This window comes from Panthera pardus, unplaced genomic scaffold, assembly GCF_024362965.1.
Source record: "Panthera pardus isolate Hobbes unplaced genomic scaffold, ASM2436296v1 HiC_scaffold_24, whole genome shotgun sequence".
NCBI lineage: Eukaryota > Metazoa > Chordata > Mammalia > Carnivora > Felidae > Panthera > Panthera pardus.
The window spans coordinates 107,826,143-107,851,901 of NW_026526810.1; the positions used below are offsets into that span (position 1 = coordinate 107,826,143).

Genomic DNA, 25,759 nt, shown 5'->3' on the forward strand with positions numbered 1-25,759 from the left:
ATATAGAGATCTCATAGACATATCCTGACTAGATTTTAGAGGCTATGTATGACCTCTTTAAATTGTACTCAAAGAGAAATTCCCTTCAGGACACAGTACAGCTTGGTGCATACTGTAATCATGAAGGCCTCCCTTCCAAAGAGCTCCATGGATTAACTTGGTTTCATATTCCCCAGAATGGCAGCCAAGTGCTGAGGCCCACATTCCCCACGGCCCAGGTACTTGGGGTCATCACGGCAGGTGCCTGGGGCTCTGACCGCCCTCAGAAAAGAGGATATGAGGATGACAATGGAAGAGTGGGGCAGCTGAAGGTGTTCCGTATCCGTGTTCAAAGGTCGAAAAGTCTCTCAAAATCTGCGATGAACACAGATCCCTCCACCCTGGAGAAACGTGGACAGAGAAGGATCTTGGCACTTTGCCTTGACCTCTGAAAACCCTCCATTTTGTGGATTCTGATAAGCCCCATGCAGGAGACAGAAGGTGGGCACAGCTGGAGCAGCTCTTTGATCAGAAGCCAACATGGTGACCGGAGGAGGCAGCTGCGTGGGCCAGCCAACCTGAAGGAGGTGGGCTATCCACAGGTTAGGGAAGAGGGCTGGCTTTCTGAAGCCAAAGGACATGGGACACTTAGGTAGTAGAGTTTTCCTGATTAACAGGGGACAGGGCTTCCTCTTCTCCCAGCCGGCAGGGAGATAAGGATCGTGGTCTTTGCTCTCCTAGGTCTTGCAAACCACCTGCGACCACTGGTTTTCTGGAGAATACGCTGTCATGTGGTCAGAATGAGGGGCCACTCTAGAAAGAGTGTTCCCTGGGGGCCCCTGGGGGGCTCAGTCGGTTAAGGGTCCGACTTCGTCTCGGGTCATGAGCTCGCCGTTTGTGGGTTCGAGCCCCGTGTCGGGCTCTGTGCTGACAGCTCGGAGCCTGGAGCCTGCTTCGGATTCTGTGTCTTCCTCTCTCTCTGCCCCTCCCCTGCTCATACTCTGTCTCTCTGTCTCTCTCTCTCTCTCAAAAATAAATAAACATTACCAAAAAAATAATAAAAAGAAAGAAAGAAAGAAAGAAAGAAAGAAAGAAAGAAAGAAAGAAAGAATGACTGTTCCCTGAGAAACAAATAAACTGAAGGCAAAGATGAAAGAAAACAAGGCAGGAAGGTAGCTAGTAAATGCCTGCACCAAGTTCTTGGAATTGACGGTGGAAAATGATCTGTGAATTCCCAGTTGTTCCTTCCGGCCCTGCCAGGAAATGGTTTCTGCTCGAGATGTCAGGGGGACAGTGGACACGGTGGACAGACACAGCCAATAGTCATTTTTGTGTGTGTGCTGTTACCCCAGCCCCAGACACAACTGAGGCAGCTCCCGACCTACTGGGGACCCACCCCAGCTCCTTAGAGAACCAAATATCTCCTGTGGTTCCAGAAGGCTCTTAATCAGCCCTAAAATACATATACTCAGGTATCTGACTCCGTTTGAGAGCCCCAACACCTCCCCAAATGGTGAAGATGTTAATAACTGTAACTAACACATCTAAGTGCTTCTCATGTGCATAATGCCCAGTACTTACTTCCTCACTTGATCTTCAGAGCAATCCTATGAGATTAGTACTATTTTTATCCCTGCTTTATATTTTGGGAAACTAAGCCTTAATTAAGTCATTTACTCAAAGTATAAAGCAAGGAAATAGAAAAGCCAGAACTCACACACAGATGACATAAAATTTATGTTTTTAACCACTCCATTTTACTAAGATGTCCCACTTTGTCGTAGAATGTCCATGGCCCCATCAGCTTCCACTTTTCTTTTTTTTTTTAATTTTTTTAATACTGTATTTATTTTTGAGAGAGACAGAGAGAGAGAGAGAGACAGAGTGAAAGTGGGGGAGGGGAAGAGAGAGGGAGACACAGAATCCGAAGCAGGCTCCAAGCCTCTGAGCTGTCAGCACAGAGCCTGACGCGGGGCTCGAACTCACAAACGGTGAGATCATGACCTGAGCCAAAGTCAGACGCTTAACCGACTGAGCCACCCAAGTGCCTCTCAGCGTCCAGTTTTCTGTGGACTTAGAAGCAATATGACTGACCCATGGACCCTGACAGGGGAGACCAACCATGTGGCAGAGCTACCTAGTCCCCAGGCGGCTTACTGGTGCGCCCTGACTGGCTGAGGCAGTCTCCCACCTGAATACTCTCTTCCCCTTCAGTTCAGTGTGACAAAATTAGCCAACGCCTATGATCTGTCAGGACTCTACCAGATGCCAATGGGCAAAATGAAAAGTAACACACAGGCTTTGCCCTCAAAGGTACAATCCAGCAGGCCCGGACAGCTGCACAAATAGGCATTTTTACTGTGATAAGTGAAGGCGCAGGCAGAATGCTGTGGGAACATGAGGAAGGCACTGAGCCAGCTTGGGGATTCAGGGAGGCGTTCTGAAGGAAGTGATCCTTGAAATGAGTCTTCAAGCCTCAGTGAGCTGTGGTCAAAAAGAAGAAGGAAGAGAGAAAGAGAAAGAAAGAAGGAAAGAAGTGAGGAAGGAAGGAAGGAAGGAAGGAAGGAAGGAAGGAAGGAAGGGTGGAAGGAAGGAAGGAAGGAAGGAAGGAAGGAAGGAAGGAAGGAAGGAAGGAAGGAAGGAAGAGTGGAAGGAAGGGTGGAAGGAAGGAAAGAAGGGAGAAAGAGGGACATTTGAGTCAAACGGATAGACCAAGAAAAGACATGGAGACATGGAAAAGCCTGCTGTGTGCTTGGATTTACAAGGAATTCAGTGTGAGGGGCACCTGGGTGGCTCAGTCGGTTAAGCGTCCAACTCTCGGTTTTGGCTCTGGTCATGATCTCACACTTTGTGAGTTCGAGCCCTGCATCAGGCTCTGTGCTGACAGCGCGGAGCCTGCTTGACATTCTCTCCCTCCCTCTCTCTCTGCCCCTCCCCCACTCACTCACTCTGTCTCTCTGTCAAAAATAAATAAACTTAAAAAAAAAAAACAACAAGGAATTCAGTGTGAGGCAGGAGGGGCGAAGACGAATGGCCAGAAGACTGGACACGTAGGAAGGACTCGGTTCATGGCAAGTCTTATATGCTAGGCTGAGATGACGGGATTTCAACCCAAGGTCAGTAAAAGGCCAATGAAAGGATTTTAAACAGGAGAACGACATGGTCTGATTTGTATTTCAGAAAAACCAATTTGGCTAAAGGGTTTAAGATGGCTGTTAAGAAGAACCAGACCGGAGCAGGATGATCAGTGAGAGATCTCTTGGAAACACAGCAGATACAGATAAAAGAGGGTGGGCCTGGAACATTTTCTGCAGATGATGACCCTCTGTCCCCATGTCACATTCTTCTTCCTCAGCTGAACCAATGCCCCAACTCAGCCCATGGCTTCTCATCCCTTTCCTGGATTATTTTCCGAACACCCCCAGGGCCATCTGCAAGGTGTCTGTGTCCTCAGCAGTGGCTCCCGACATCTTTTAATATCACTGGCAAATTTAATTAAAGTCACTGTTCCTCTGCTCTTCCAGATCATTAATAAAACAGTGCCACCAGGCCAGACTGAGCAAATTCTCCCTCCTGCTACGCCCTCCACTTTCTCCAATGGGAACACTGCTCCAGGCCTGTCACCAGCCTGGGTAGAGTCGTCCTGCTCTGCTTCTAAATCTGGGCCCCTGCACAGGCGTCACGGCCAATTTACATTAAAGTTTTAGTGCAGCCGGGCTGCACTGGATCCAACGTGTCACCGGAGTCCCTGAGCACTGCATCTTCTGTACCTCTTCTGCCTACAGGGATGACCGTCGGTACAGAGTCCTCTCTGGCAGTGCTCCCCAGAAACACAGGAACGAAATCCCTTGCACCTGCAAGAGTGGGAAAGATGTGACCTCGGCTGCTTAGGTGGTTTGTCACACTGGAGCTTGGATCCAAGGAGGAAAACATAATGGTGCTGGATTTTGTACATTATTATCTCTTTGAATCTTCACGGTGAAGGAGCTGCTATCATCATCGTGCTCCGTTTTGCAGGTAAGCTAATTTGAGCTCCCAAAGATTAAGTAATTTGCCTAAAAATCACAGTAAGTAGAAAACTAAGCATCTGAGTACTGGCAGCCCGACTCCGAGACATACGGTGTCCACCACTGGCTTGGGACGGACCCTGGATTTGGGGACCCCTTTGAGCAAGGGCCCAGGAAGGATGGGGTAGGCCTTTCTGGGTGTGCATGAGCTTGGCAGTTCTCCATACTCCAAGGCAGCCTGGAGCACTGACAGAGCCCCAGATTTGAAAGCAGGAGACAAGAGCTTTTTCCACAAGCTGTAAGAATTCAAAGAGTCAGTGAACCTCTCAGGGGGTTAGCTTCCTCGTCCAGAAAACTCACGTCGGGTTGGATGGTCTCCATAGGTCCTCTTTGACAAAGGTGCCCCGACTGCAGGCAGGCCTGTCTCTCCACGGGCAGGGAACCGAAGGGACACATTCAGGTTAGGTTGGCCCATAGCCCTGTGAGAACCAGGCACAGGATTCAGACTCCCATGGAGCCCTGAGAGTATAAGAGGGTAGGTTGAGGGAGGACAGTAGGAAAGGGGGGGGCCCAAAGAAAGAGTCAAGGAGAGCCTACCTTCTGGATCTGCCAAAAGCACATTGGATCAAATCCATTTTTTAAACAACTGCTCTTTGAATGCCCATTTGGGGCCAAGCTCTGTGCTAGTGAGTGGGAGTGCAGCCACGAATGAGCTACACCACCTCTCCACCCTTACAGCGTTTTTATCTTCTGGTGAGGGAGGGAAGCAAATACGCAATTACAAGAGCGAGTGATTGCAATGATGCCACGGGAACGAAGATCTTTTACTTGTGCTGCTCTAAGCCCTCAGGTTGGTCACTCCCAGCTGTCTCAAACCACGAGGGCAGTGGCTGCAATGCAGCACGGCTTCATGACAGAGAGAACCTCGCAGTAGTACGTGGTATGGCATCTCACCGTTCTTGCTTCTCCGATCTCCTGAGCTTGTCGTATTTGCCTTCCCTGACGACCGTCAAATTCGTAATAACATCCAAACCACAGGAAACCCCATGGGACCCTGCTGACGTTCTCCTCGGTGCCGTCGCACCAGAAGTGGCAGCCTCCCCGGGGGGGAGTAGAGCACCAGCAGGCCCTACGCACCTCATGCTTTGCACACACCATCTTAAAAATGACAACAAAAACAATAATCGTATCTATCCATCAAGGACCAGCTCTATGGCCAGAACTGCATTAAGTGCTTTTATGGCTGCTATTTCATACCCAAGCACCCCACGATAAGACACGTATTATTACCTGTGTTAGAAATGGGGGGATTTAGGGGCGCCTAGGTGGCTCAGCTGGGTAAGCATCCAGCTTCGGCTCAGGTAATGATCTCACAGTTTGTGAGTTCGAGCCCCATGTCGGGCTCTCTGCTGTCAGCACAGAGCCCGCTTCAAATCCTCTCTTCTCCCCACCTTTCTGCCCCTTCCCTGCTCACTCTCTCAAAAATAACATATATAATTTTTTAAAAATTTAGAAATGAGAGGATTTGGGCTCAAAGATTAATAACCCACCCAAAGTCCACTAGATGAGCACTACTAGGCTATGAAATTTGGTATGTCCAATGCCCAAATCTGCTTTCCAACCCCAGGGGATGAGAGGGATGGTGGAAAAGTAGGGTAGGAATCTGGAGCCCATAAGTCAAGAACCTCGGGTCCCAGAACCCTCGACCTCCTTTGGAAAACCTTCCCCGACAACACCCTCTTCCTCCACCTTCTACACCCTCATGGAAACTCCCTGAGGGACCTCAACTCTATATTGGGAAGCCTTATTTTTTCACTTTTCTGTTTCAGGACAAGTGGCCACACTCAGTGAAACTCTACTGATAGGACAAAGAGGTTGGACGTGACCTCTGACATCCTCTCTGCCTCTCTGCCTAAAATTCTACGACTCAAGGGCTCATTGATTCTATGATTCTAAGGTTTACCGGACTCTGTAGAAGCCAGAGGTTTTTGCCCTCTGCAAGTCTCTGGCAGGTCTAGGATGTCATAAACAATGAGAGTGGGCCGGAGACGTGGGAAGAGGAAAGGCTTTGCCCTCCGAAATTCTGTTTCTCCCCCTGCTGGATCTGCATCTGCCTTTAAGTCACCCCCCAGCCCCCACCGAGCTGGAGGCAATGATGGAACTAGGACCACATGCTGAAGAAGGATGTGCATTAGAATAACTCTGGAGCTCTAAAAACGTACAGACACCTGGATCCAGCTCCAAACCTACGTTCTGGACTCTCTGGGAGTCCTAGATATTGAAGTGCCTTAAAATGTCCTTGCCTGATTTTGAGGTACAACCAAGGCTGAAAATCCTGGAAGAGAAGACAGGAATGCAGCCTGACCATGACATTTGTGTCTTAGGGATTCCGACCATGAGAGACTTTCTTTGGACCAGGAGAAGAACTCTTAGTGTATAGTGAGCTGTGACATACAATGGGTAGCACAAAGTCTTTCTGTGTCCCGGACAGATACCCCACACTCCTGGACTCTTGCCTTCACACCTTGCCAAGGATTGCCTACCCATCCAAGTAGACTTTCCCTCTGTGTCTCCCGAAACCTGCCGTCTGCTTGGTTTACACGTTTACTGAGGAAACAGAAAAGATCCAGAGGTCCCTCCCATTTTCATAGGAAAAAATGACGCTGCTCTTCCACTGCCAGCAGGACAGATTTCTAGTTATTTTCCCTTTCAGCGACGATGGCTTAGTTGGCTTGTCCACACTTGTTTCCTCATGGTCTCTTAGCTTGCTCATTCATTTATTCTTTCATTCACGCATGCATGCATTTTTTATGAAACCCAGTCGGCGTGCCATGGGCTGACTTTCACAGAGTTATGAAAATTACTCTGATTTGTGCCCACCTCGTTTTGTTTTGTTTTTTTTGTCTTTGCACACTCCGAAAAATTAGAATAAAATTTCCTAGAGGGTGGGAATTTTTATCCCTTTGGTATTTCTATATCCTCAGTGCCTATATCAGTGCCTGGCATATAGTAGTTACTCAGTATATATTTACTGAATGAATAGATACATTGAATAATTGTGCAAAAATAGAAAGCAGAAGATCCAGTGATTTCTCCCACTCTTGGCAGTGTTCATATGAAGCATCCCATCTGTCGGGGATGCTGTGAGCACGGTTTTTCAAGTCTGAGTAGTATGAACAAAAAATAATCCCCTGTGAGGAGCACCCACTTCACTTGAGGCCAGTGACAGAAAACCAAATAATTACAACAAAACAAGTACTAGATTTGGAAGCCTGTGCAATGTGCCAAGAGAGCACGGAGGAAGGGAGGCCTCATGCTGTGCCCGGAATCATCAGGGCCAGATTCATGAACCAGGCCACTTGAGATGTAGGATTTGAAGAAGGAACAGGAGTTAACTGGGTGGAAGCCAGTGTTTCTCAAAGAAATAGAAAGCCTGTGCTAACGAGCACGGCAGCCTGAATGAGGGTGAGCAGTGTGGCTGAAGGAACCGGGCACCGGAGCAAAGCTGCAGAGATAAGCAAGAAATCGTTCGCAAAAGGCCTTGTACACCCGGCCGAGGAATTAGAGCATTATCCCGGCGGCAACGGGGAACCGCTGAAAGTGTTTCAATCACAGGAGGGACAAGACTGATGTTTTTCCTCGGGATAGGAGGCCTAGCACGAAGACAGCGGGGAACCCAGGTAGATGAACAGAAGCAAGGAAAGACGGGAGGCAGGAAGACGAGTCCAGAGTCTCCCAAGGCATCTGAGTATGAGGGGGGCAGAACCCGAAGCAAGGCAGTGAGAGCGGGCCTGTGGTGGAAGGTGTGGACCTGTGAGCTCTTTAAAGTAGAATCAATGCGTTCTGGGGCGCCTGGGTGGCTCAGTCCGCTAGGCGTCCGACTTCGGCTCAGGTCATGATCTCATGACCGTGGGTTCGAGCCCCGCGTCGGGCTGCGTGCTGACAGCTCAGAGCCTGGAGCCTGCTTCGGATTCTGTGTCTCCCTCTCTCTGTCCCTCCCCTGCTCGTGCTCTCTCTGTCTCTCAAAAATAAACAAACATTAAAAAAAAAAAAAAAAAGTAGAATCAATGCGTTCTGGAGACCAACTGAAAAGAGGAGGCTGGTGAAAGAATATAAATGAGGCACAGCAAAAACCAAACCACATCAGACACCCTCTTCTTCCCCAGGGCCCTGCAGAGCTCCTCCCGCATCAGGGATCTCCACAGTGCCCAAAGGCACAGAGGCCAAAGGAATCAACACAAAACCACTGAACTGAGATACACATTTTGTGTTAGGGACATCCTGTAGCAAATGAGGCCAGCGAGGGTCCTGGACTCTCCAGGAAGGGAGCAGGAGGGCCCTGGAATTCAACCAAAGCATGGGGGTGCTCCCTAGTCTGGTCACCGTCATCGCCATTTGCTCATTCGATCATCCAGACTGTGATAAACTCTGGAGACGCAGCAATGAAGCAGGTCTGGTCCTTGCCATGGAGGACAGCAGAGAAAAGCTCCCAAGATCAGGATCCAAATGCGAGCAAAGGATTTGGGGATTTGCGTACACTGGCTGAGAACATCACAGAGCGGGCGGAGTGGGATTTCTCACGTCTGTCTCGAATGAGCGTGCAGTGTCACAGACGAGAAAACAAACTCGTGAGCACATTGCCCCTGTGAAATACTGCCAGCTAGAAAAATTAGAAGTATTTTTTAAAGATCCAAAACATTGGGAGGAACTCAAATCCTAGAGTGACTCCAAGAAAAGCCTGACTCTGCTCGTGGTTCGTGAGAAGCGTCTCTGTGTGCCCATCACAGCTGCAGGTTTTTGGTTCGGCCCGGGTTTGTGTTCCCGAACGTACTGCCCATAACGTGCCACGCTCTGTTCTAGCTACTGGAGATTCGCTATTAGACCTCTCGCCTGGACTCCCGCCGTAGCTGCCGATCTTGCCCCTTCTCTTGTAGTCTACTTTCCACAAAACGGCCCAAAGTGTCTTTTTAAAACCTCAATCAGACCACGCCATCCCTCGCAACCTTCTCTCCCTGCAGAACTCCTCACCCCCTTTCTGCCTTCACCTTCTAACTTACTGCCCTTCCCTCCTGCCACTCTGTTTTGCTGCCTGCGTACTCCCCTGTAGCGAAGGCGGTGTTCTCTGAGGTTTCTAGAGCACATCAGGCGCGCACCTGCCCTAAGACCTTTGCATTTACTGTTCTCCCTGCTTCGAACACCCTTACCCTAAAGATCCCCATGGGTCACTGTTTCATATCATTCAGGTCTCAGATGCCAGCTTCTCAGAGGCTCTTCCCCTCCTCGCCTTATCCAAAGGGGGTCCCAGCGTCCCTGCCGGCACTCTCTGGAACACCATGGTTCGTTTTCTTTACAGCACGTATCTCCTGCTGAAATCATCATTGTTTCTGTTAGTCTGTCTAGTGGTTTATCATAGACTATAAACCCCACGGTAGCTGGAAACCTGTCCCTCTTGTTCGCCTTCTTGCTGACAGCATCTTCAGGGCCTCGGCCGGCGCCCGGCCGATGTGAGCGTCGTGTTTGCTGAGAGGATCAATGCTGCCTCTGCAGAACTGAGCAAATACGGGAAAGAGGCACCAACGAGGGGGGCTTCAAACCTCCTGGGAAGCTGGAGGGTAGAGAGGTAAACGGTTAAAGCCACTGGCCGCACAGGGCAGTCCGTTTCCTTCCTTCAAAAGAACAAGAGCACACAGTGTTTGGACGGCAGTTCTGGGGCTATCCCTAAACACGATTTCTTCTCTGCGCCACGGCCCCCCCCGTTGGCACCTTATCCCACAGTGTGTAGCATAACAATAAGCAACACGTGGGGTGCATCATTCGCTCTACAGATCTTAAGCCAACACTACATGCCAACGGTTTACAAAGGCCTCCGCGCTCACCTGGTGTCACGTAATCCTTTTGTGAGATCGCTCATACAGATGAGGAAACCGTGTGGGCTCAGGTAATTGCCAAGAATCTCTATGCCAATTAATAAGGGAGCCGGAAGCAAACCTTGGTCCTCCGGCTCCCCGAGGGCTCCTTCCACGAAGCCTCCAGGAGTTTAGTCATTTCAGAAAGGACCAAGAGAAAACCTCTCCTGCCAGGGCTGGGTCAAGGGAGTGAGAAGCCCAGGGCGGCTGGAGGGGGTATTGCTCCTCCCTCTCTCTGTTCCCCAGAGAAAGCCACCCGTGCTCTATCTTTTGGGGTTGCCCACGGAGAGAGGAATGCCACCCCTCTGCCCTGCTGCCTACACACCAACGGGAAGCTGGTGATTAGCTGCCTTTATGTACCTTTTCCCCGGCTCGTTCTCCAGGAGCCTGATTTATTTTAATGCCATTTAATTTCTCTTAATTTTCAAATGTTGAAATATGGAATTAAATCATATCATTGCCTGAATGGAGAACAAAGGGGCTCTGGCGAGCAGTCAAAATCATCTCTCTGAGCCACGGCTGGGGGTTCTCTTGTACCATCAGCTCTAGGGCACTCTGGGCCTCCTTCAACAAGAAGGTGCCAGGGGCAGACTCCGAGGATGGGAGGGGGGTCAGCTGTGCTCTCTCCCCACTCCTGTCACGATTCCCCTCGAAGGCGACTCCCCCACTGCTTCCTCCTGAGGGGCCAGAAGGCACAGGCTCAACTCAGCTCTTCCAGTGTCATAGGGGAGAGAGGACGCTGGTGTGGCAGGGGGTGGCCAGAGCCTCTGGAAAGCTCCCGAGCAGAGCAGTCCCACAAAGACCCTCAGCAGAGTCTGCGTGGCTCCAGACACAGCCTTCCTGGACGGAAAAGGAAGCGGGGTGCGGTGCAGGAGCATTTGGGGTCTAGAGCATTACTGGTCATTCTGTGAATGCCCCGCAGTGTTGTAGGGGGAGGGGACTCCGTGCAGGAGTGCCAGCCGAAGGCCATCAGGACACTCAACCAGCTCGGGGCCCGGTGTAGGCCACACATCCAGAGAGTTGAGTTGGCTGGCCATGCTGATCTCTAGAAACCCAGTGAGACAACAGACACACCGGGGACTTCACCACTGGCTTCTTTTATGCTAAATGGGACAGATCCCCTTTCCTGACCCCTCAAAAGTAAGGGAGGTTATTCATTTATTCACTCCTTCCTTATTCGTTGAAACGCCCACCGCAGCATGTGACAGAGAGAAAAAGCACGTGGTCCAAGAGGGGTGGGAAGCCACCTGGAAAAACAAAACAAAACACCTGCATTTCAGCATGTCCGCAGATGCGGTGTTAAAATCCAGAGGAAGGGACTGCTCTCCGCTGAAGCCTTCCCATCAGGAAGAGGCACTGGAATGGAACACTGAGGAACAGGTGAGAAGGAAGCCATGAAAAAAGGCACAGAAGAGGAAAGGACAGGTTTACTGAGGTGCCCACATAGGAACTGTGGGGCGAGAAGCTTCACGTGCAGTGGCGAACCAGGCCGTGGAGAGCCTTGAGTACAGGCAGGTGGACAGCGGCCAAACACAGGAGGCCCCTCAGGGTTTCTGTGTAGAAAAACGGCAGGCCCAGAAGGGTGTTTTAGGAGGGGGTTCTTGTACCAGTCTTTTTTTTTTTAACGTTTACTTATTATTGAGAGACAGAGAGACACAGAGCGTGAGCAGGGGAGGGGTAGAGAGACCGGGAGACACAGAATCCGAAGCAGGCTCCAGGCCTCTGAGCCGTCAGCACAGAGCCCGACGCAGGGCTCGAACTCACACACTGCGAGATCGCGACCCGAGCCGAAGTCGGCCACTCAACCTACCGAGCCACCCAGGCGCCCCCATCCTGTACCAGTCTTAATACGAATTGGAGGGTGAAGCTGGGAAGGCGTCAGGAAACTATTTTATGTAGTTTAACAATAACAGCCACTACTTCACAGGGTATGGTAAGGACTGAATGGGAAAATCAAAGTCAAGCATTTGGCAACCGAGTATCTGTCAGGTGGTAAACTCCTAGAACAGTAACTATCGTCGATACCGTTACTACTTCGTAAGAGCTTATCAGATGTACTCAGGTGCAGGTGGTAGCGATAGAGAAGATGGGGAGGGACTTCTCGGACACTAGCAATATTCAGGCAAATAAGGCAGAGGACTCAAAGATAAACTTGGGGATTTTGAGTCAAGGTGACTGGAAGTCGGATGGTGCCATCAACAGAAAGTGGGAAGTCAAGAGAAGTAGCTTCTAAGGACAAAGACAATTTCAGTTTAGCAGAAACTCGGTTTGAGACGCTGAGGTAGCACCTTGTCAGAGATACCGTGCAAGCGGCTGGAAACAAGACACTGGGCGTGGAGAGCTACAGTGACGGGGAGCCACCATCACGGCACCAACCACTGAGGGAGACTGCCGAGGGCCAGTGGGGGAGGGGAACGCGAGGGAGGAGAGACCCCTGGAGAGGAAGAGCAAGGGGGCCGCCTAGAGAACTGAGGGTCCTGGAGAGCTCAGTGTGGTGGAAGCCAAGAGGGGCGAGTTGTCTAGAAGGAACTGTCGATCTTACCTGATGGCGGGGAAAGAGATCAGAAACGAGTTCCTATATCTGGGGAAGTGAGAAGTCCTCGGCGGACGGCAGTCGAGCAGAGGGTACCGAAAAGTGGGAAAGCATGGGGCTAAGTGAATGAGTGAGGTGACGAGACGGGAGACAGATGTTTACTCTAAAATTTCAAGAGTTTGGTGAAAGCTGGCTGGAAAGGGAGCAGGAAGGGGTAGGAATTGGATGAGGGACATTCTTTTCCAGATGGCGCTTGCTGAGCATTCTAAGAGTTGGAGGGAGGGGATCCAGTATGGAGGAGAAAGTGCACAAGGCAAGCTGATGAAGGCAGCGCAGGGGCGGCCGCCCAGGCCCCGTGCAGGAGAGGAAGGGAGACCTTTTCTACTCTGAGACTAGTGGCAGGGCAGGTGAGGAACGAAGTGGGCAGGTCCGGGTGCAAAGGAAGAATGCTGACCAAGTGCACACTGCCTGCCTTCAATCTGTAGGACAAGCGTAGCAGTGCCCGACTCTAGGGGCCTCTCTTCTCAAATGGTTTCAGAAACGACCACAGGGAAGCCAGGGCAGGATTTCAGTTTCCAGTCCCACTTGGGGATCCAGGCCCCCCACGAACCAGCGCCCCTGCATACGACCAGGGAGGCATGATTTGTCATGGCAAGTATCAAAGCAGTACATTTCATCCAGGATGAAACAGAGCTGCTGTTTTGGTAGACGTGATTCTGTATACCATCCGCAAATATGTTTGATTCTGGAATTAGTCTTTATTCACTCTCCATGTTATCAAAAACGACACATATACATACACATACACATACACACGTACATATGCATATACTTGTGATTCTCTCTATCTAAACATCTTGCTCAATAGTCTCTATGGATCCAAATACGGATCTGAATCCTCCTTACCCTTCCAGACCTCAGAGATCTCAGGTCTTTGGCAGATCACCCGGCTTTGCAGCTCAGTAGACGAGGAAGTGTGTTTTACATCTGCTGGAGCCACTTTTCCTTCTCTTCTCCCTAGGGCGCCTTGTCAGTGTGGGGTTTAGAGTGCCCATACAAAACACAGACAAGCAAACACAAGCCAATCTCATTGAAGAAAATGGGGGAATGTCTTCCTAGAAGAGCAGCTCCGGCTTGTGGGCTAAAACAGAATGAGGAACCCATACCCCTCCCTCACAGGCCACCCAGAAGATGCCCAAGAGTTTCTACTGAGTTTCTACTGAGGCCTCCCAACTCCCTGCCTTGGTCTCTCTCCCTACATTCCAGTCTCAACATATCTTCCCAAATGCAAATCTGAGCAGGCACTTCAGTGCTAACAACCTTCCTAAAGCCCCCACTGGAAACAGTGAAATTCCTTAGCACGGAGTACAAGCCCTTCAAGGTTTGGCCCCTAGGGTCCTCCAAACCCCTCTCCCAGAATTGTACCCTCTGTCTTCAGTCATTTGGAAGAGCCATTATCCGTGTTAGGCCTTTGCATATGGATCCCCTGGGTCATAACACTTTCTCCCCACTCCCTTCTCTGCTCTCACCAAAGCCAACCCCTACCCATCCTATGGATCCCTTGGGTCATAACACTTTCTCCCCACTCCCTTCTCTGCTCTCACCAAAGCCAACCCCTACCCATCCTTTCTTTGTGGAATGGCTGTCCCTAGAAGTCCTCCTTAAGCCCCCAGAAGAGCTGATCTCCCTACATGCTTCCACTAGACCCAGGATTTACCTTCCACTGAAAGCAATCACTTTATACGGTAACTGCAGCTAACTAGTTGATGATCCCTGCTGGAATGAATGTGTGTTTATGAGGAAAAGGACCATTCTATTTTATTTGCCTCTGTACCAGGCAAATGGCTGGCAGAGTAGGCTGTCGTTGAATACTTACCGAACAAATAACTAATTGAATAAATGAGTGCTTTTTCCTTTCGGAGACTGACATATTTCGGAACTTCACCAAATATCTGAACCTCTAGGCAAAACCCCCAGGCGTGAGTGAGAAGGGGGTTGCCCTCTCTTCTCACCTAACCTTGGTAGTTTAAAGGGAAGCCAAGACGTGTGACCCATTTCCCCAAATCCAGATTGGAAGCAGGGATGGACCAGGGAACAATGCCCCAGTGACTACCATGGACAATACCAGCAACTATGCCCAAAGACTGGCTCAGGGACAGGGCAGGGATGGGGCAAGAACACACTCCCCCAGCTTCAGGGTTCCAGCCCAGGAAGGAGCCTAAAGGAAGGAAATGTTTTTTTTTACAGGGTGAGTTTGTTATCCTTGTTCTCTTTTCTCTGATCAGGAGACCACGGAAGGTAAGTACAAGAGACACCAAAGTGGAGATCAGAGGACCAGGAGCGGAGAGGAGGGATAACTTGGCTCTTCAAGTTCATTCGTTCATCCAGCATTTACTGAGTGCCTACAGCATGCCAGGCACAGTGCGAAGTCTTGGGGTTACAATGTGAATAAACACGAGCCATGCTCCCTCTCTTCATGCAGCTTCCTGTCTAGAGGTGTGACAAGCTTACTCAATCACGTAAGTAAATTTAGTGTGCATCTTTAAGAGACTTCAAAATAATAGGTTCAGGTTATGAATGTATAGAGAGGCTGGCCCAGTCAGAGAAGGTCTGGAAGGCTTCCTGGAAGAAGTAACCAATGAACTAAGAGCTGGAGGTGGAAGAGGAGTACATGAGACAAGAATAGGGTTGGAGTTTAGGGGTGCTGGAAGAACAATAAAGCATTCTGGGTACAGAAAACTGCATGAACAGCCTTCCTATCTCCATCAAGCTCAAGAAGGACTTCAGCCAAGTTCATTTCTTTACACTCCATCTGCTTCTTCTCAGCCCAATACCTGTATTTTATTTAAAGGAAAAGGCTAGGAAGTAGACCTGTGGGCGGGGGCTGCGGGTAGGACTTGTAGATGGTAAGCTGGGGTGATCAGCCCCCACCAAGTCACCCTCAGCTCTGGGATCAATCATCCTGGGGCGAGGAGGTGCAAGGCACAAGAACGCAGGTTCCTCTCCAACTTGGGAGGCCGGCACAAAGAAGGGCCGGCGGAAGGCCAGCGCCCCAAGAGTGCACGGGTCCCCCTATTTCAGGAAGAGCATGGCGCAGCAGCTATATTTGAAAATCGAGGTAAACAAGCGCTCGGCTCAAGTGGATGGGGCACAACAGCTGTGGAAGATTAATCACACGCGGCCGCAAGTCACGAGGTCGCCAGAGGCCCTGAGGGTTCCCTTTCGGTGCCCCACCAGCAGGCCGGCTGCTCGCCCATCACGTACCCACAACTCCCCAGTCTGGGGTGTTTCTTGACCATCATGGGGCTCGGAGCCTCGCTGCCTGCCCTTCTGAGGAACTGCCCCAATTTCTACCCTCTGCCCAGGAGCCCCAACCACCAAACGTTCAGGGTTTGTTTTACAGTCGCCAGAAAAGACCAGCGAGCGAGTGAGTGAGTGAGAGTGAGAGAGAGAGAGAGGCGGGCAGCAAGCGGGTAAATTTATGGCACTGCATTAAAGGCATTTGTTCTATTTAAACCCCCCCCCCCCACTCCCTCCACGGTTAAAAATAAAACACACTGAATAAAGACGAAATACTGCTTCCCACCCCCCACCCCCGGAGCAAATCGCTTTCTACATCTCCCCCAGTGGCTCAGGTCCTCGGAGCAGGTCAGGCAGGGTCTGCAGAGCAGCGCTAGCCTCCGAAAGAGGGCCTGTGTGCGTGCGTGTGGTGTGTGCGCGTGTGTGTGTGTGTGTGTGTGTGTGTGTTGGGGGGGGGGGGATAGTTACACACCTCCCTTCTCTACACCTGGCCGCGGACCGCCCAGACCCCCGCGGTCGGGAAGGCCCAGGACCGGAGAAGCCCTCTCTCTCCCCGCCCCCTTGGCCGCGGCGGGCCGGTGCGCCCGGGCTGCGGTTCCCGACCCGCGGCCGCGGAGTCCCGGGGTTGGGCGCGCGCGTGCGTGTGGGGCCGCGGGCGCGCGCCGCGGGGGACCGCTCTCGGCTCCTAGCCCCCGACCCCGGCGGGCACTCACTGCCCCGGGAGCGCCGCACGCCCCTGCACGGCCGGCACACGGGCACACACGCAGCCGGCCCGCGCCGCAGCATTCGGTCCCCCCGCTGTGCACCCGCCGCCCGAGTGCACACACATGCCCCGGCGTCTCGTTCTGCCCCCCCACCCCCGACCCCCCCCCCCCCCCCACCAGACACTCTGCCACAATACCACCCCCACCCCGGGCTCCGCAGACAAAACGTTCACTTTCCGGGGCACCCTCCCCCCACCTCTCCAGGCACTAAAACCCACAGGAAGGCAGCCCGTATGAATGATCTTGAAAAATAACTTAATTAACACAAGCATTCCCAAGCGAGAGCCCTCCGGGGAGGGGGGGGGGCACCCCAACCCCCCAGCCTCGGCCGCCCGCCGAGGGGGAAGGGCAGGAGGCTCACCCCATTACTCACCGTTTCCTCTCGGTCTCCGGAGCCGAGTGGCCAAGCGAGGGGGAGAGGAAGGTGCGCGACGCCCCGCCGCCCGGCTGCTCAGCGGCCGCAGCGGCTCATCGCCCCCGCGGGCTGCCCGCCGGCCGCAGCCGCGTCCGGGGCATGTCAGTCGGCGGCCGCCGCCGCCGCCCGCGGGGCTCGTGGGCTCGCAGCCTTCGGCGGGGCGCGCGGGCTGCGGCCAGGGCAGGGGGCCTGGAGAGGAGCGGGGAGACCCCCCCTGCCGAGGACCCCCGGAGGAGCCCGGGCCGGGGCGCGGGCTCGGGAACTGAGCCGGGGAGGCCCGGAGTCCCGGCCGCCGGCAGCGGGGGGATCCCTGCCGGGAGGGGCGGGAAGGCGGGCGGCCCGGCGCGCCCTGGCGGCTCCGAGGGACCCCGGCTCGCGGCCGCGTCGCCGGGGCTTTCCCGGGGCTGGGCGCGCGCCGGCTCTCCGCCTGGCACGCCGTCACCGCGGGGGACGTGTCGGCCTCGCCGCGCGGAGGGTTCGCGCGGAGGGGCTGGTTTCTGGGCGAGCCGCGAGCTTTGCCCATTAAGCTGCAGCAAGAAGCCAAATCAAAAAGCCAATCTCCAAGCCTCCCAACCGAACGTCACCCTATCAGCTGGGAGCCAGGGAGCCGCACCGAATGACAAGCCGCGCATATTTATCCTCGCGCGCCGAGGGGGATTTTCAGATAGCGCCCCGAGCAGCCGCGGGCGAGTGGACCTGCGCCTCGCGGCCCGAGGGCCCCCGGGGGGCCGAACGCGGGCGGAAGCCCTCGCCCGCGGCCACCCACCCAATCGCCGGAGCCCGGCGCCCGGGCGCCTCCCGGCCGGCGGCACTCCCGACACGGCGGCGCGTCCTGACCTGGATTCCGCGGAGTCCGGTGCTCCGGGCGGCGGGCGGGGAGGGCGGCCAGGCGGGCGCGCGGCACCGGCTTTCCCCTTGTCCTCAGGAGACGCCGCCTGCAATTCCGAAATGAAGTCTCCACCAACACATCTGTGGTTTTTAAATATAGCAGGGGACGATTACCCAGGCAGGGTCCACCCAGGCCTAAGGGAGGAGTTGAGGGGGGGATGGAGGTTGGCAGGGGAGGGAAAAGAAAACTCCCTTTTTCCCCTCTTTTTTTTTTTTTTTTTTTTTTTTTCCCTTCTGTTCTTGGTGCAGAACTCTGTCATTTTCTCAACCCAAATCAAACAACAGCTTGTGCGAGACGCTTGGGTGAGCGCTGGTATGTTGGCTTTTGGGTTTTTAAGGCTAAAAATAAGAGGGGGCTGCGTCCCAAATTGCTGCCTACCCTGGGCCTGGAGCCTGGAGGAGACATGGTCTTTTGATGCAGCAGCAGAAGTAGGGTTTGGGGCTTGGCTCAGACAAAATGTACACACGCAGCCTGAAATCGGATGCCTGTAATTTCTTCTATATTTGTCAGGCGTGGTCCTGGAGGCAGGAGGGATGGCCAGGCCTCCCCTAAGAATGAGGTTTCATCTAGTTTATCGGTGGCCATTAGGCAGATCTAAAACGAGCTTGGTGGCTGGCTGGGCCTTTGGAGAGACAGCAGTAGGGGTGCTGGGGCGGAACAGAAAGGTGGGAAGTTGTTCACCTCAGGCCTCTGCAGCCGGAAGCAAGTACGAGGGGCCAAAAGAATGATACTTAGCAAGTATCAACACCTCCTTAAGGCCTGGCGCCTTGCTAATGAATCTGATTGCATTATTTTATGTCATCCTCGTGAAACTCTGTGAGATAAGTAGAATTATTAACTCCACGTTTCTGTTGAGGAAATTGAGCCTTGGAGAGGCCAAATAACCATCCCCGGGCCACGAACAGCAGAGCCAAGGATTGGAATAAGGTGGAACCAACTAGAGTTTTCAATGATAACCACAGCAGTATGTGCAACTCCCAGGATCCCCAGCTCCCCTGAGTTCTAGAACAAGATTGGTCCAAAGAGACAAGTGAGCATAGGAGTTAGAAAATGTCTGAGCCTAGGACGACTTGAGTTCTTTTCTGAGCCCTTGACTCAGTGCTCCTTCAGCACATCATGGGTGGCTTCCACCCTGAGTTGAGTCCCGGAGGTGCTCCTAACTGAGCCTTGTGATCTCAGCCCTGCACCTTCATGGCCCGGGAGTTCGGTGGTTAGGACTGAGACACTGACTCTGTAGGGTTTCAATAATTTCTAAAGTTTGAGGATTTTAGGGTATGTCACTGGTGGGATTTTCTTTGTGTCTGTTTCCATGGAGATCCACAATGTTGATCTGTCCACAGTCAAGACCAAGAGATGGCCAGCGGGCGCATAAATTGGTGTAGCTTTTAGGGGAGGGCACTTTTGAAAGATATATCAAATTCCTTAAAAAATGTGAACTTCTTTTGACTCAGTAATTTTACTGGGAGAAATTTATTCTAGGGCAATAGTTAAGGGTGTGCTCAAATACTTACAAGGATATTCATGGTAGTGTTTAGAATAGTGAAAAATTGGAAACATCTTAATTTTTCCCCCAGAATTGGTTGAAGTCGATCATGTTATGGAATGATGTATTCTATCATTATAAAAATGCCAGTGCAGCATTCCACGTACTGACATGGAAAGGTTTTCATGATATGTTATTGAGAGAGAAGAAAAAACAGAACATGGAGTGTGTGTGTGTGTGTGTGCACGCATGCCCCAGCAGCATAAACATACCAAAATGGTAATGGTGGTTGTCTTTGAGTGGTGAGATGCCTACTGGTTTATTTTTCTATTGAAATCAAATGTGTTGAGGCATAATTTACATACAAAAAAAATCACCTGTTTTAAGTATACACGTTTGATGGATTTTGACAACAGTACATACAAGGACAACAACTGCAATCAAGATACAGAATGTTTACATCTCCCCCCTGAAGGCTTCTAGCTCCTTTGCAGTTCTCCCTCCTCCCCACCCCCACCCCCACCCCCAAGCAACCATTGATCTGCTTTCTGTCCCTGGAGATTAGTGTTGCTTGTTCTAGAGTTTTCTTCTCTTTGTGTGTTTCTAGCTCTTGCTCTTTCTTCGAGGAACATGACCCATTCACTGAAACAACAACGGCAACAATACAGACAGAATGGGTCTTGTCCTTTTTTTAGAACTACCCACAAACTGCCAGGAGCCTCCTCTTCTTGTCACCTGTGGCAGGGTGTGACTGCGTAGAAAGGTAGGAGGTGAGGGAAGCGTCACACGTTCACCCACTGCTGTAGGCAGAGCGATGCGTGTGGGTTTATCTGACCTCTAGGTACACCGAAGCGAACAAAACCCAGCCCTCCCTTCTGAGCCTCTGTGTCCTCACCAGTTCCATGGAAGAAGTAATAATAACAATAACATCCACCTCATGGGGTTGATGTGAGGATTCAGTGGCTCAGCAAGGACTAAACTGTTACGGGCTGAAGGGTCACCCCCACCCCCACCCCCAAATGTGTAGGTGGAACTGGTAAACCTCCTGCGCTTCAGAATGTGAGGTGAAGAGGTAGTTAGTTAAATGAGGTCATGAGGGTGGGTCCTGATGGAATGACTGACATTCTTATAAGAAAAGGAGATTAGGACACAGACAGGGGGAGGGAAGACCACGTGAAGACACGCCAGGAAGCAGCCATCTGCAAGTCGAGAGAGAGGCTTCGGCAGAAATCAAAACCTTCTGACACCTTGATCTTGGACTTGTAGCCTCCGGCGAGGGAGAAAACATATTTCCGTTGTTTGAGCCACCCAGCCTGTGGTATTTTGTTATGGCAGCCAGAGCAGACGAATTCAGAATCCAAGTATTCTGGCTGATTCTATGTGTGTTTGCTATATTCCAACTTTAAGGAGTTACCTGAGGTTATTTGGAAGCTTGAAACAACCTGACTTTTAGAATTAAAAAAAAGGCTGGGGGGAAGGAGACCAGCTTTTACTGAATGCACGCTATGACACTGTGCTATACACTTTTGTGTGTGTTTTTTCTCTCCGTAAATATTTGTGGAACACCTTCGATGTGCCAGATACTATTCTAAGTGCTGGGGACACAGCTACGGATAGTGAAGGTAAAAATCCCTGCCCTCATAGAACCTACATTCTCAAGGAAGAGACAGATGATAAAAATGAATGAACACAATACACGGGGCAGTGGAGAAAAAAACAAAGCAGAGGAGAAGGGTAAGGGACTGCTGAGGGAAGGAAGGGACACTGTTTGGCTTCTTAACTGAAGCGGCTTGGGGAGTTTGTCCTGGAAGCTTCATTGAGAAAGTGGCAGTGGAGTGAGAACTCAAAAGGGGAGGGGAAGGGAGCCATGTCGATGCAGGAGGCGGTGATGCCCTTCTTTCTCCAGGGGCTGGCAGCCCAATGGGGCAGATGGTGAATATTGAGAGCCTGCCATGTGGATTCTCTCTTATGCCCCATTATTTACCGTGACGCCCCAGGGCTCCACAAGTTGGTGGCACATCGCAAGGAACAGCGCTGCCTGCCTTTGCTGCCTCTACCTCTGCTAGTTTCAGGCACCGCTGTATCCAGGTGCCAGCCTTCCGCGGCCCTGGGACTAGAAAATCTGAGAGTAGCTGAGGAGAGGAAGAAGCAGACAATCAAGTTGAAGCTTAAGGTAAGTCCTGGAGCAGCTCTGTCAGAGAGAGAAAAGTTTCATAAGGAATTTTTGACAATAGGGTAGTTTAGTAAGATCTAATTCTTCCCTGTGGGTTATATAATTTGTAACCTTCTTATAACTTATATTTCCAGAATCTTTCACTGAATTATTTTTCTTCAGTTTTCCTTTAATGAAATTGTCTACTGAAGTAGAACACGCATACAGACAAGCGCACAGGTCGTAAGTATAAGCTCAAAGAATTTTCACAAAGCGATTATAATTCATTGAATCATCACCCAGAACAATAAATATTATGTGTCCTAGGTACTCCTCAGGTCCCACCCAGTGGCATTTCCTTGTCTTCAAAGGTAGCCACTCTCCTAACTTCTGAAACGCTACCTGAGTTTAATGTGATTTGGGGATTTTGTGCAAAAGGAAGCATAATGTGTACTATTGTGTCCGCTCACAGTATGTCTGGAAGGGTCACCCAGAGTGTGTGTGGCAACTGTTTGTGACTGGTCTTTGCGTGGCGTTTCCACTGAACGAATACGCCACAGTGCAATTTTTTATTCTGGTCATGATTGACATCTAAGTTGTTTCCAGTTATATGTATCTTTGGGCTATTTTGAATAATGCTGCTATGCACATTTTCATACGTGTGTTTTGGTTCACATGTGTACTGGGTTCTCCTGGGCGTTTACCTCGGAATGGACTTGACGGCTCGTGAACATGCACCTATAATGGATAATGATGGGTTTTAGCTGCTTGTAGCCGTTAACACCTGCCCCTCCCTAGCATTGCGGCATCACGTTGCTGGCAGTGCTTAGTATTATCAATCTATTTGATTTTAGCCATTCCAACAGGTGTGTATTTCCCTTTAATTGTGCTTGTCATTTACATTTTCCTACTGACTCTTGAAGTGGGAACTTTTTCATACACAGTCATTCGCTTTTGAATATCCTCTTTTGTTAAGTGTCTGATTGAGTCTGTGGCTTATTTTTCTATAAGGTTGCCTTTGTCTTACTGACCTGTGGAGGGGGGGTCTTTATATATTCTGGATATGAGACTTCTGTCATTACAAGCATTGCAAATATCTCCTCCCAGTCTGTGGCTTGCCTTTTCATGTTCTTCATTGTGTCTTTTGATGAATAAAAGTTTTTAATTTTTAGTTTTGTTGTTTTAATTTTAGAGAAAGAGAGAGAGAGAGAGAGTGTGTGTGTGTGTGTGTGTGTGAGCAGGGGAGAGGGGCAGAAGGACAGAGAGAATCTTAAGCAGGCTCCATGCTCAGTGGGGAGCCCATCATGGGGCTTGATCCCACAACCCTGGGATCATGACCTGAGCCGAAATCAACAGTCAGAGGCTCAAGTGACTGAGCCGACCAGGTACCCCTAAAAGTTTCTAGTTTTCGTGTAGCACAGTTATCATTTTTTTTTTCTCTATCCTAAGTGCTCTCTGATCCTTTGTCTGTCCAAGGTCATCAGGATATTTTTCCATGTTATCTTCTAGAATTCTTAATTTTTATCTTTAAAGTTTGGCTCTATAATTCTTCTAGAATTGTTTTTTTTTTTAATTTTTTTTTAACGTTTGTTTATTAACAGAGACAGAGCATGAACGGGGGAGGGTCAGAGAGAGAGAGAGGGAGACAGAATCGGAAACAGGCTCCAGGCTCTGAGCTGTCAGCACAGAGCTCGACGCGGGGCTCAAACTCACGGACCAAGAGATCATGACCTGAGCCGAAGTCGGCCGTCCAATCGACTGAGCCACCCAGGCGCCCCTAGAATTGTATTTTTTAAACGTTTTCATTTGAGTGTAGTTGACACAAACATAAGTTCCAGGTGTACCACGTCATGATTCAACTTCTGTGTACATTATGCTGTGCTCCCCACAAGTGTAGTTACCATCTGTCACCGTATAACACTATTACAATATCATCGACTATATTTCCTACAGTGTGTCTTTTATTCCCGTGACTTATTCATTCCATGACTGGAAGCCTGGATCTCCCATTCTTCCTCACCTATTTTTGCCCTTCCCCTCACTGCCCTCCCCTCTGGCAACCACGAGCTGGTTCTCTGTATTTATAGGGCTTTTGATTTTGATATCTTTTTTGATTTAACGTAAAGAAGGGGTGAAATTTCGTTTTCTTCCCGTGTGGACATACAAATGACCCGGGACAATTTGTTGAAAAGAGATCATTTCACCCGCAACGTCACCTTCTGATACAAACCAAGTATTGGTGTATGTATGGGTCTGTTTGTGGACTCTCTGTTTTATGGGTTTATTTTTCTATTCTGTACCTCATATGTCTTAATTTCTGTAACTTGTAAGAAATCTTGCTATTTAGTAGAGCGAGTGTTTTCGCTTCGTTCTTTTCATGAGTATCTCGGTTATTCTTGTATACATACAAATATGTATTTATTTGCAATTGCATATAAATTTTAGAATCAGTTCGTTGATTTTCACAAAAATGCCTGCCGGATTTTTATTAAGATGGCACTGAATCTATAGATCAATTTGAAGATAATTTACATCTTTATAATATTGAGTCTTTTGACTCATGAACAAGGATTAGCTATCTATTTATTTACATTGTCTTTACATTCTCCCAGCAATGTTTTGTTTTATTTGTTTGAGAGTAAGAGGGCAGAAGTGAGAGGCAGAGAGAGAATGCCAGGAGGGACAGAAGGAGAGAGCGGGGAAGTGGGGAGAAGAGAAAGAGAGAAGCAGGGCTCACCCCAAGTGCAGCTTGAACTCACCTGGAGCAGGGTTCCAGCTCACGAATCGCGAGATCATGACCCAAGCCAAAGTCAGCAGCTTAACTGACTGAGCCACCCAGGTGTCCCTATTCATTTCTGAGAGAGAGACACAGAGTGCGAACTGGGGAGGCACAGAGAATGAGGGAGACACAGAATCTGAAGGAGGCTCCAGGCTCCAAGCTGTCAGCACAGAGCCCAACGTGGGGCTCGAACCCATGAACCATGAGATCATGACCTGAACAGAAGTCAGATGCTTAATGACTGAGCCACCCAGGCGCCCTCCCAGTAAAGTTTTAAAATGTATAGGTCTCACACATACTTCTTTAGATTTATTCCTAGGTATTTAGGTTTTGTTATACCAGGCAAATGGTATTGTTTTCTTTTTGTTGTTAAACAAAATTTTATGTTGCACTGTTTTTATGGTAAATAAAATACAACTGATTTTTGTGCACTTACTTTGAATACAGTGACAGCACTAAAATTTTTAGTTCTAATAGTGGCAGACTTTGCTTTGTTCATTTTCCTCATACATGATCATGTTTACGAATTTCTTCCTTTCAAATCTCATTTTTGCATTGGGTAGGATATCAAATACAATGGTAAATAGAAGTGGACATAGTGGGAATCTCTCTGTTTTTTTCTTTATCTTAATGTAGTTCCATTAATAATGGATAATAGTTTTGATGTTTTTATTAATATATTTCTGCAATAATAATATATGCCCATAATAGTGGAGAATATTTCCCATAGTTCAATATTTTCCCATTAAATATGATGTTTGCTGTATGTTCTTTCTAGAAAATCTTTATATTAAGGAAGTTCCTTTCAATTCCTAGTTTCTTAAGGTTTTCTGAAATATCATAAACTTGTATTGAATGTTATCAAATGCTTTCTTTATATCTATTGAGATGACTGTATGAAGTTTTTCCTTAATCTGTTAAAGTGGTAAATTATATGGACTCATTTGCTAATGTGAAATATCCTTTTATGTGTATTAATGGATTTGGTTTGTTTCTAATTTGTTAAGGATTTCTGTATCTATATTCACGGTAGAGATTGGGCTGTAATTTTCTGTTCGTGTAATGTCCCTGTCGGATGTTTTCCGCAAATTTGTCTTTTCACAAAACCGTGTAGGGTGTTCTTGGTCGTTAGGATTCCCATTCATCCAGGTTCCTTTGTCTCAGTTCAGAGCTCACAGCTTCTCCCTTCCCTCCCACTGCACCATGACCTTGAGAATGGTCAAAGGGATAGAAGAACGGTTCATCTTCTGTGCAAGAGAACAGGTCTCTTTAAGAGGAGCTCCTGATTTTCATGCCTTTGAAGTTTGGAGTTGTTGTGTTCTTCTAACCCAAATGGGCCTCCCTAAATGTCTATGGCGGATGGAAAGAAAGGGCTGCTCTTGGACGCACTTCCTGCCAGTAGCAGGTAGAGGACAGTTGTGGAATAAAGAGAATGGCATGTCAGCATTAAAGCATTCTCTTCGGGGCACCTGGGTGGCTCAGTTGGTTAAGCCTCTGACCTCGGCTGAGGTCATGATCTCGCGGTTCGTGAATTCGAGCCCTGCGTTGGGCC

General features: G+C 49.9%; 1 protein-coding gene across 7 annotated transcripts in view; it reads right to left on the minus strand.

The window, feature by feature from the left end:
• Positions 1-17,846, minus strand: part of SLC8A3 (solute carrier family 8 member A3) — a 144,509-nt gene extending 126,663 nt beyond the window's left edge. Inside the window, exon 1 of one of the 7 annotated variants that reach the window (XM_019451391.2) lies at positions 17,742-17,846. The gene's annotated coding sequence lies outside the window, so the exon portion shown is untranslated. Of the gene's footprint in view, positions 1-16,862; positions 17,155-17,741 lie in introns of those variants that run through there. The other 6 variants (XM_019451393.2, XM_019451394.2, XM_019451390.2 and 3 more) reach the window with 6 other exon arrangements.
• Between the last annotated feature and the right edge of the window lie 7,913 nt (positions 17,847-25,759).